Source organism: Peromyscus leucopus, chromosome 3 (genome assembly GCF_004664715.2).
Source record: "Peromyscus leucopus breed LL Stock chromosome 3, UCI_PerLeu_2.1, whole genome shotgun sequence".
NCBI lineage: Eukaryota > Metazoa > Chordata > Mammalia > Rodentia > Cricetidae > Peromyscus > Peromyscus leucopus.
In genome coordinates, this window is record NC_051065.1 from 140,107,567 (window position 1) to 140,120,428 (window position 12,862).

The following is a 12,862-nucleotide window of genomic DNA, read 5'->3' on the forward strand; positions in this document are numbered from 1 at the left end:
AAGAAAAACCCAACATTATTTTGTCAAAAAAAAAATAAGAAATGTAATTAAATATAGCAAATATATTCATCTGTTGCACAATGTTTATGGCACTTTTTCATTGAAAATGTCTTAATAATCTAAAGAAATTATAAAAACCATGACTAGAATTCATCAGCTATATTATACTTGTCTCTTTCCTTATTGTCTATTCCCCTGCCCTCAATGATTTTTTTCTACTTAGTAAACTATACTGGATATGAGCAGAGAGGACAAGAACACTGTGGGGAGAAATATATAAGCAGATAGAGGATGAGCCGATGAAGAGGAAAGGTAAGAGTAATGTGTAACCAAAACTAAGCATATATAGATTTCAATGATGAATTACCACCTCTTTTAGACATCTAGTATATCAATTCTAAATCACATATTGAAAACTTGTTTGAGGTATGTAGCTTTAGTTTTCCTGCCTTGCCCACTGTCAGGACAAATCTCTGCCACCCGCCAGTCCCACAGCCGCTCAGACCCAACCAAGTAAACACAGAGACTTATTTTGCTTTCAAACTGTATGGCCGTGGCAGGCTTCTTGCTAACTGTTCCTTTATCTTAAATTAATCCATTTCTACAAATCTATACCTCGCCACGTGGCTGGTGGCTTATCGGCGTCTTCACAGGCTGCTGGTCATGGCGGCGGCTGCAACATCTCTGGTCATTGCGGCGGCTGCAGCGTCTCCTTCTGCCTTTCTGTCCCTTTTATTTCTCCTCTCTGCTAGTCCCGCCTATCATTCCTGCCTAGCCACGGCCGATCAGGTTTTATTTATTAACCAATCAGAACAACTTGACATACAGACCATCCCCCAGCACAGCCAAGTGCAGACCATCTCAAACACCTGCACTCAGGCCCATGGTCCTAATCATCCTCTATACAGACCTGCTGGGTAATGCCACAAGGAACCCAAGAAGGGCTCCCACAGGACATACAGAACATCCCACAGCAGAGGTAGATTTTAGTTTTTCACGAATTGTTGGGTGGTGATGGTGCCCGCCTTTAACCCTAGTGTTCGGGAGGCAGAGGTAAGTGGATCTCTGTGAGTTTGAGGCCAGCCTGGTCTACAGAGCAAGTTTCAAAATAGTTAGAGCAACACAGAGAAACCCTGTCTCAAAAAAATCAAATAATAACAACAACAACAAAGCAGGAACTTTGAGACCTAGGCACGTAAGAGAAGAAAAGCAACAGCTCTGTGCCATGCCTTGCAGCTGGGTTGGGCAGGACATAACCAGGAGCCTGCACGGTGTTCCTGGCCATGCCGATCCAAATGACTACCACTTGTGCTACCACCTGGGACCATGGTAACATCTAAGCCTGGGCTACTGCTTGGGACTAGATGCTCAGGGTCTAGACTGCAACCTGCGGCCATGTGGGTATCCAAGGACTGTGATGCCACCAGGGCCATACTCATCTGAATGGACTGCACTGTCACCAAGGATCATGGTGTCATTCAGGCCAGGGCTGCTTGCCAAGGGCCATGTCTGGGTCTGCAGCCCTTACAGCAGCTAGGGTCTTACTTGATGTCCATAGCTTCTGTTACCACCAAGGGCCATGTAGATGACTGCAGTTGAGTCAGCCCCCTGAGACCATGTCAGCGTCTGAGGGCCATGCTGCTGCTGGGGCCATACTGATCTGGGTGTCCTCTTCTGCCACATGGGGCCATATAGACATCCAGGCCCAGGCTACAGCCTAAGGCCATGTCTCACTCCATGGCTCTGCAGCAGCCAGGATCTGGGGTGATATCTGAGGCTCCTGTTACTACAAGGGGTCATAGATTCAACCATGTGTGTTGAAATCCAAGGGCTGTACTGAACTGGCCTTGCCCCTCTCTAGAAACTGTAATAGGAGAGCTGGCTCTGCCCCTCAGGGGAGAGCTGGCTCCTGCCCTCTGGAAAGATGGCCCTCACCATGGTCCCCTGACTACCAAAGCTGACCCTGTTGGAGTGGGTGCAGGTGAGCCAGTCCTAAGGACATGGAGAGCAGGAGACCTGATCCCACCTCCTCACATCTGCCGTGTGGTGGCACGGGTGTGAGAGAGAGATGTCAGCTCTCTTGCTCTTGTGCCCTCAGGGCTGTCTCATGTGTGGCCCTACAATGGGCTTAGGTCTCATATGCTGCCCAGGCAGGATGCAGGGCCTGCTCTCTGGTGTGCTGCAGCGGGTGAGGGGCAGGGCTAGTTCTCCCTCTGTCATGACCACAGAGCCAGTTCTCTCATCAGTCACAGATGGTAATGGGTAAAGGGATGACATCATCACCCCCAATATACCTCCTACAACAATTGAGAGAGGGCCCTGCACTTGGCCTGGGCAAAATAGTAGAGCTGTCCATGGTGGTGTGAGTGTGGGTGAGGTGGATCCTAGGACCTGAGAGAAAGAGAACTGCCCCTGCTCCTTGCTGAGGCTGCATTTGGGGAGCTGGGTGAGGCAGTGCTGGAGAGCTTGCCCTGGTAGTGATGATGAGGGAAAGCTAGTGGGCAGGTAAACCCAGCCACCACCCAGGTCTAGAACCAGGACTGAGCTAGCCCACCCCAACATCCACCTTATCTAAACTGTTGGAGCATGTGAAGGGGACGAACCTACAGATCCATAACTGTAGGACCTTCATGAACACAGGACCACAAGATATCCAAGAGGAGCCCCAGTGAGAGCCTATTATCAATAGTATAGCAGAAGCCAGAGGCCTCAAACCAGACCAGTGACTCATAGCAATGAACAGTTACAAGTAAAGATGAATGGACTAAAGGGGAAACTGTGTGACTCATTGGGCTACACTACAGCTTCCAAGATGAGATTCTTTATTTTTGTTTTTGTTTTGTTTGTTTTGTTTTGTTTTTTGTTTTACTTTTTAAATTTTTGTTTTGTTTTGGGTAGAGGTTGCAAGAGCAGAGGGTACTGGGAGGTAAGTGGGATCAGATTGCATGATGTGAAATGCACAGAATTGTTATTAGAAACTCACACATAATGCATTTATGCATGAACAGACATATAATAAATTCAGCATGTGACTGCCATAAGAAGCACAAAAGAGTTTCATATTGAACACAAATAGTGACAAATTTTGGAAATATATTGAATCTGTGACAATGGCCTGACTTAAGTGCTATTGATGCTTTACTGACACAGCTAGGAGAATGCTAGTACCATGTATTGTACTTCTTGAAACGATGAAGACCAATTCTGAATTTGAGATGAGATTTTAAAATATTTTTCTGTTTTTTTTCAAAACCACATGTGACTTTGAAATTTAAAGTTGTTTGCCTTCATTTTTCATCCTTAGGAGTTATTTGAAATTTAGCAGATGAAACTATAAAATACCTACATTAAACATATTCATACTATGACAAGATTATATATAAATGATTATATATTATATATAAATAAATAATTACATATAAATAATTATTTTTAATCCATGACTCTCTCTGCAACTGTGAAAAAGGGGCCGAGTTGTATGTGGTACATAGACAATAATAGGTGCTTTCTCAAGGATCTGGCAGCCTCTTGTGTAAAATATGAAAATGAGAGAGAGTGTATTGATATAAGCACTGAAGAAAGTTCTGTTAGAAGAAGGAAATATATAAAACTATACAATGGCTAAATTCTATGTGTCTGCACTAGCATTGACATAGTGCAATTTTTGCTCAACATCCCTAATCATCAGGGAAATGCAAATCAAAACAACTCTGAGATACCACCTTACACCTGTCAGAGTGGCTAAGATCAAAAACACTGAAGACACTTTATGCTGGAGAGGATGTGGAACTAGGGGAACTCTCCTCCACTGCTGGTGGGAATGCAAGCTTGTACAACCACTTTGGAAATCAATATGGCGCTTTCTTAGAAAATTGGGAATCAATCTCCCCCAAGATCCAGCTATACCACTCCTGGGCATATACCCAAGAAATGCTCAATCATACCACAAGAGCACTTGCACAGCTATGTTCATATCAGCATTGTTTGTAATAGCCAAAACCTGGAAACAACCTAGATGCCCTTCAACTGAAGAATGGATAAATAAATTGTGGCACATATACACAATGGAATACTACTCAGCAGAGAAAAACAATGACATCATACGGTTTGCAGACAAATAGATCGATCTAGAAAAAATCATCCTGAGTGAGGTGACCCAGATTCAGAAAGACAAATATGGTATGTACTCACTCATAGGAAGATGCTAGATGTGGAACAAGGATGACTGAACTGCTACTCACATCACCAGTGAGGCTACCTGGAAAACGAGATCCCCCAAAAAACACGGAGAAATGGATGAGATCTCCATGAACAGCCTGGTCATGAGTGGGAACAATGAAGGGCGACGGTCGAGGGAAAGAGAGTGGGAGATCCTAGCTGGATCAAGAAAAGAGAGGGAGAACAAGGAATAGGAGACCATGTTAAATGAAGACCACATGAGAAGGGGAGGAAGCAGAGAGCAAGGGAGGCCCACGGAGATCCACAAAGATACCCCCGCAAAAGACTGCTGGCAATGGTCGAGAGACGGCAGGAACTGACCTACTCTGGTGATGGGATGGCCAGACACCCTGTTAGTTGTGCCATAAACCCCATCCAAGGAAGGTCTGAGGAATCTGGATGCAGACATCCATGGCTGGGCCCCTGGTGGAGCACTGGGAGTCTAATTAGTGAGAAAGAAGAGGGTTTATATGAGCGAGAATTGTTGAAGCCAAGGTTGGATAAAGCACAGGGACAAATAACCAAATGAATGGAAGCACAGGATCTATGAACCAAAGGCTGAGGGGCCCCCAACTGGATCAGGCCCCCTGAACCGGTGAGACAGTCATTTGACTTGATCTGTTTGGGAGGCAGCTGTGTGTTGGTGCTGGGTCCTGGGCTCGTTGCATGAGTTGGCTGTTTGAATCCTGGGACCTATGCAGGGACGCTTGGCTCAGTCTGGGAGGGGGGACTGGACCTGGCTGGACTGAGTCTACCAGGTCGATCCCGGTCCTCGGGGGAGACCTTGATCTGGAGGAGGTGGGAATGAGGCGTGGAGTGGGGGGAGGGGGAGGGGGGCGAGAGTGGGAGAACAGAGGAATCTGTGGCTATTATGTTGAACTAAATGATGTTGTAAAATAAATTTACTAAAAAATAAAAAAAACAAAAACAAAAAAGACATAGTGCAATTTTAGCATTGCTATCGAAAGCTCACCAAGATGATAAACAGATGATTATGTTTATCACTCATCTCCCTCAGCAGCATTTTTTCTAGTTTTCTCTTATTAAAAATAGACTTTTTTCATGCAAAATGTTCTGATTATGGTTTCTCCTTACCCAACTCCTCCAATTACCTCCTCACCACCAGACCCATGTGAATCCACACCATTTCTGTCTGACATTTAAAGAATAATAACAAAATAAGACAAAAACAAATAAACTAGAATAGGGCAAAACAAACAAACAGAAGGAAAAGAGCCAAAGAAACACATATAGATACAGAGACGCACACATTCATACACACATAAATCCCATAAAAAACACACAACCAGAAGCTATATATATATATATATATATATATATATATATATATATATACATATATATAATGTGTATGTGTAAAAACAAACAAACAAACAAACAAAAAAACCTGACAAATCATTAGGAGACAAAGAACCAACCCATAAGGTTTCTGTTGAGTTTGTTTTGTATTGGCCATCTGCTGCTGGTCATGGAACCTGCCCTGAAGAGTGGTTTCTATCACCGTGAGACTTGATTTCAGTCTTTCTGTTGACCCTATAATAATGCCACATTATAGTCGGAAAGCAATGCAGAATTTTACAAACTAGCAAATCTATTTCACTTATGCGTTCAGTATTAAATAACTAACTAGCAAACAAACAAACAAACAAACAAAGAGTCCTCCTTATGATGGTCATGGATCACAGTTCAAATGAGCACCTGATATCAAAAGCTTCTGCTCTGTGTGATAAACCGCAAAACCTTTTTGGGAACCCACATGATGCCATCAAATCCAGTGGAATACTTGAAAACCATTGAGAATGTGAACTTGTGTGTTCTCCCGGACAAATTTTATTGTTATTGTTAAATAACTACACATTTTGAAGGACACCACATGGTTATATCTTGAAATTTCAGGATCTAATACCAAGGGTTCTTATATGTCCCAAGGTGCCTGAGATCTGTTTCTCTAAATCAGCTCAATGTTAAGAAACAGGTGAGGAAGTTGACTCTCCATATTAATGGTTAACCTCGGAAAACACATTCATAGTTCTCCCATCATTTGTGCAGTTTGTCCTGCCTCTGTCATAGGGGACCTCTTGTCCTTACCATCCTCCTACTCTGCCACCATGAGTGAGTGCTGCCAGCACTCTGTGCAAATCTTGTGTGTCCTATGAGCAGCACTGGAGGAAACTTGTTTGGTTTGCGTGGTGCTAATCTCTTGATTTATATCCATCCACTTTGGGCCCTGCTTCTTGTTTTTTTTTGTTTTTTTTTTTTTCTTCTTTTGTTCTTCGGAAACAAACAAATGAAAACAATGTCAGATTTCCCTAGGGCTCAGTTCTTCAAAATAAACTATTGGGCTGATTTTACGACCCTAACCTCTGGACTGAAAAGGAGACTAAACATTTTTAAGACAAGAGTGAGCTTCACTTTGATATTTATCATCCATCACTCTTGGTGCTAATTTCACCTTTGGAAAAGCAATTTTTGCTCAACAGGTGCCGTTCAAGTGCAAAACTTAAATGTTTGCAAAACACTACTTGGGTGTGAGTGTTGCCTCCTCTGGGGACCCGGGTTCCAGCTCTTTGCCAGAATCCCTTGAATCAGCTGGTTGTTTTTATTTCCCTGTTTAACTGCTGAATCTATCTTTTATATCTGGAAGGAGATAAGTGAAAAAGACATTTCTGTCATGCCTTGAAATTAAGATTTTCAACTTGTAAAATTTTTATTTTCCATTCATCTGTTGAGAACATTTAAATTGTTTCTATTTCCTTGCTATATTGTGAATAGACTGGCATTGAACACAGCTAACCAAGGCTGTAGGGTAGGATGTGCAAAGAACTGGTATAGCTGAGCCATATAGTAGATTTGTTTTAATTTTTTGAAAAGTTGTTGCACTGATTTCCATAGTGGCTGTAATTAAAAAAAAAAAAGAAATTTAGATTTTCTTCCAGTTTTAGTTTTCTTTAAAATTGGAGCATGCTATCTTATTTCTGTTTTCAGCACATCTCTACCCTAGCTGGAGGCATCTTCGAGAACTTTAATGCATATTTGATTCACTTTTACTTAGTACTGCTAAAAGATGGAGACTGTGTCAGACATTCAAAATAAGATATCTTACTCTCTCTGCATTTTTGAAGGCCAAGATGTATTTTTCTCCATCATTTTTAGCATTTGCTTATTTCTTGTCTTTTTGTTTGTTTGTTGTTTTTGGTCTCTGTCTATCCTTTATCTCGTTAAGAACATCTGTGTCATACTGCTTAATTACCAACTTGCCTAGTTCATGTAGTGACGGCAAAGGAGCAGATACTGAAGGGAGGTGAGGCAGAAGATAAAAGTCTCAAGACTCTTGATGTTTATGCAGCACTGTGTCATCCTGTGCAGAAGGGTAAAAGAAAATGGGGAAGTTTTAGGCTGTATGATGGAATTTGCACACCAATGAGTCTGTTTCATTGAGCCAGAGATAGAATCTCATCTTTTCATACACTCCTAAAAATGTTTCACAGTGACTCCTTAAAGTGAATGACATATACTTGTGGTCAGTCATTGTTTTTTATTGAAAAATGTGAAAAAATGTCTCTTTACCCGAAGAAGACACAGTAAAGTAATGGGTCAATCTACATGCAATTTCTTGACCATCAATTTTAGGTAAACTGTTTATTAAGTTTTTAATTAAGCTTATAGTAATATGTGTGATTCAAAAGCAGTTGTATTATTAAACAAAAATCCCATCCTGGCCTCACCTTTTTCCCAATCTGTTACCATCTGCCCAGGAATCATCTTTGTGTGTCAATCACCTTTTCTGGATGAAAGTAACTAACAACTCATATCAAATAAATTTCTCTTTATGGAAAATGGAGACCATCACCGAAAGTCTTAAATGAGTAGACTATAGAGATGAACAGATTGTGGAGAACACAGCCCCAGTAGATACATTTATATCACAGCTCTGGCTTCTATGGCTCGGGGAACATCTGAGAAGACAGGAAAAAAGACTGTGAAAATCAGAATACCAGAAAGTCTGCTGTGAAATAGTCTCTTCTGGAAATGGCTGCATAAGCAAGACAGGAATGGGCCTGTCAGTGGGCATGGTCATGTGGAAGGGGAAGTTTGTGTGGTCCCATCCCTAGACATAGAACTGCAGACAACTAATGACTGCTGGGAGAGGAATTAACTTCTTCCAGGTCTGAACCTCCTTATTAGTTGTCTAATATGAGTGGTCAGGTCTGAAGCATATACACTCAAACAACAAGATCAAACTCAGCAGGTTGTATTTATATATTTGTACATACCAATACATACATACACACACACCTATGTATATGTAAGAAAAACAATCAAAGAAAAAGAGGCTTGAGAGTAGGGAGGCATGGAAAGGATTGGACAGAAGGTACGTGTGAGGGCTGGAGGAAGAATAGGGAAGTGGGAAATTGATGTAATTTTATTTCAATTAAAAGTATGCATATATAAAAATATCCTACCCTGACCTAGATGATTGCCTTCAGTTACCATCCATCTCCTGTATACTATTACATCTCAGCCAAGACTACATGGAACTGGGAAGCAGAAGGGAACAATAGCTGGACTTATAAATGAGAGTCTCATAATTCTATCCTGTTCTTGTTATGATAGGAATGCTAAACAAGCCTATTGCCATTATCCTGTACCTAGCTTGACTGTATTATTTTGCTGAATTCATTGTTGTGACTATGGCACCAAACAATTAGAAGTTTAGCACAGCAACCATGATAGCTATTGCTAGAAACTGCTTAGTTAGGAACACTAAGAAGCACCCCTGAGACAGTTTCTTCATAAGAATGAGTAAACTGACAATGACCTCAGCTGATGTTAGTGAAAGTGAAAACCTGGATTATTGGGGAGAGGAAAAAAGGGAATGGATTTAATAAGTTTAGGCATAGGCCTTTTTATGTAAAGTAAAATAAATACTATGTAAAATACAAAGTGAAATGATAGACATACTATATTCAGTGCCTGGCTTTGTAGGAATATTACTCTATTCATATTTATGATGAAGATTCTACAAGGTGGATTTATTGGCTAGAAAACATGCTGCTTTTTTATCACCATATTATTGGAAATGCACATCCTTCAGTCCACTCTTTTGTTTTGATTCTGGCAGACAATAAGCTGAGTCAAGCTTCCCTTAAGGTACTGTGGTGGCTGAGGGGCAAACCCCTAAAACACTCAGCACCTTGGTTTCTAAAACAGGGAACATGTTGCAATTCCTGAGAAAGGACATTCCCTGTGAGATATTTGCATGCTAGAAATTTATGGATTTCTATTCATTTGCTTTGAACATATTTTTTTTGTATCCTGACAATGTGTGTTTGGAATAAACACTAACTCAACGTATTTATGGGTGCACATGAGAAATAAATACCGTGAAGAGTCCTTTATAGCTTTATTGAAATAAATATAAACTTTAATATTAAATATGTCCTAAACATTTTAAATTAGAATTAAGGAATAAAATATGAGCATTAGAAGTCAGATATTCTAAATGCATGAGTTCAAATGAAGATTCCAAGAAGTATTTCTAAATTCCTCAATATCACAAGGTAACATCATCCTAATTATCTTATTATATTTTTTATTTCAAATTGAAGAAATAATGGAACATATCATTCTGAAGTGTTTGATATATTGTGCACCACAATAAACTTATCTGGGGGTCAAAGAAAAGAACAGCCACTATATTAAACATGGGGGTTAGGCAATGGTAGCACATGCCTTTAATCCTAGCATTCTGGAGGCAGAGATCCAGATCTCTGTGAGTTCAAGGACACACTGGAAACAAAGCCAGGCATGGTGGCACACACCTTTAATCCCAGAACTTGAGATCTCATGTCTTGCTTGAGAAAGACACATGCCTTTGATCCCAGGAAGTGATGGCAGGAAGCAGAAAGGTATATAAAGCATGAGGACAACAAATTAGAGGCTTTTTAAACATTTGGCTTTTTAGCAGCAGTACAGCTGAGATCCATTTAGATGAGGACTCAGAGGCTTTCAGTCTGAGGAAACAAGATCAACTGAGAAGTTGGCAAGTTGAGGTTGGATGTGGCTTGTTCTGTTTCTCTAATCTTTCGGTGTCCACCCCAATACTTGGCTTCAAGTTTTTTTTATTAATAAAACTGTGTATTGGTTTGTGTTATACTAAGGCACAACTGAGATCATTCAGAGGTACATATTTTATGATGCAGTTGTCAGGAATATACTAAAACATTTGAATTTTAATTTGTAAAATATGAAATTGTGACTGATTAGTCTTTTAATTGAGTATCTCATTAGGGAAGTATACATTGTTACTTTATTGCATCACATACCTGTGACTAGAGAAACAAATGGTTGTCCTAGGAATAGAAATTTAGAGACACCTATGGAGAATAGTCATATGATTAACAGGAACATGATATTCTGTGACAGAAATAAAAATTAAATAAACAGAATTGGTAATCAGTTTAGTTATGTTCATGAGTTGAAACACAGGAGGTAAAAATGATCACATATTCTCTATTTGTGTTGCTAAATCTTGATTAAGATATCGACCTACACATTTGTAGAAATGGATTATTCATTCCTTGTTTCTGTAAAGAAATGCTACAAACCGCAGGGTTATGGTTTGCAATCATTTTCTTGTTCTCTTAATGTTGTTCATTAATTTATTTTTTCATTCATTTATTGAAAAATCATACGTGAAATAATGTGTGATTGTGATGTTATCTTGTATTTCTATTTACAGATGGAGAATGCTAATTATCTAACAATGAGCATGCTACTATCTTGAGTTTTGAGATAAATGATTCATTTGTGTACATTTTTGAGAAATTTCAATGAGAAGTGATGAAAAAAGTAATGACATTTCTAGCAAAAATCCATTACACTAAGAAGGCCCCCATGGCAAAATCAGTCCAGTCCTTTTCTGCCATCATAAAAGAAACCACTTCTCAGAGCAATTAAATAATCATATACCTATTGCAAAAAACCATACTGCTTGGGGTAATAGAACAGATATAGAAGAAAAAAACAAAAAAATTCAGGAGAAACCATAAAGAATTTTTTGGGCAAACTTCTATAAATGAACAAAGACAAAAATTAAAAATACAAATAAATGACATTCTCATTAAAGGTCTTGTAAACACAGGTGTAGACATAACAATAATTGTGCCAGAATTTTTGCATCCAAATTGGCTTCTTCAGGATGTAAATGTTCAGCTGTTAGGGATTAGAACATTATCTCAAGTAAAACAGAGTTCAAGATGGGTTGAATAAAGGACAGAGAGGAAAATTAAAGCCATATATGGCTAATATAAATATTAATCAATGGAGCAGTGCTTTATTACAACAATGGAATACCTGGATTAATATTCCTCCAATCTCAGACATAAACCATAAACTAACATATGTTTCTGAGAAAAAATATTAGAAGGTATTACAAAGAACAGTCACCAACTATCCAGATTATACAAGAACAGGGCACAATAGCTGCTGATATTTCAAAGTCACCAACAGCCCTGCCTTTAAAATGGTTAACAGACAAGCCTGCATGGGTTCAGCAATGGCCTTTAACAACAGAGAAACTACAGGCCTTAGAAGAGCTGGTACAAGAGCATTTAAATCCTCAGCATATTGAAGAATCAATTAGCCCTTGGAATTCTCCTTTATTTGTAATTAAAAAGAAATCTGGTAAGTCGAGAATGGTAACAGACCTTAGAGCAATTAACAAGGTAAATCTGCTGATGTGCTCTCTACAATCTGGAATTCCTTTGCCTACTCTGTTACCTAAAGGATGGCCTCTTATAGTTATTGATTTAAAAGAACTATTTCTTCTCAATACCCTTACAAGAAAAAGACAGAGAAAACTTTGCCTTCACAGCCATTTAAGAGATATCAATGGAAGGTTCTCCCAAAGGGAATGTTAAATAGCCCAACCCTATGCCAATATTTTATATGACAGCCATTGGAAATAATATTGAAACAATTTCTTAAATCTATAATTTATCATTACATGTACAATATTTTACTAGCTGATTCAAATATAGATACTTTAGAAAGAATGTTTGAAGAAGTAAAGAAAATTTTGCCTTGTTGGGGATTACAAATTACTCCTGAATAGATGCAAAGAGGAGATTCTATTAATTATTTAGGATATAAAATAGGTCTACAAAATAGTAGACCTCAGAAGGTACAAATTATGAGAGAATGATTACGGACTCTTAATGACCTTCAAAGATTATACAGACACATTTCCTATCTACAGACCTCTATTGGGGTAAAAAATGATGAACTGAGTAATTTGTTCAAAACTGTAGAGGGTGACAAGGACTTAAATAGTCCAAGAGACTTATCAGCTGAAGCTGAGAGAGAATTGGCTTTGGTGGAAAAGAAAATACAGGAAGCACTCGCGGATTGTGTGGATCCAAAGCTTGATTTCATTTTATTTTACTCTCTATGCATTCTCCTATAGGAATTTTAATGAGGAGGGAAGATATTATATTGTAATGAATATTTCTACCAAATAATGTAAAAATTAAAAACTTATGTGGAAAAGATCTCTGAATTGATTTTAAAAGGAAAATTAACAGGAATAGACCCAGCAGAAATTGTGGTACCTTTAACTAAT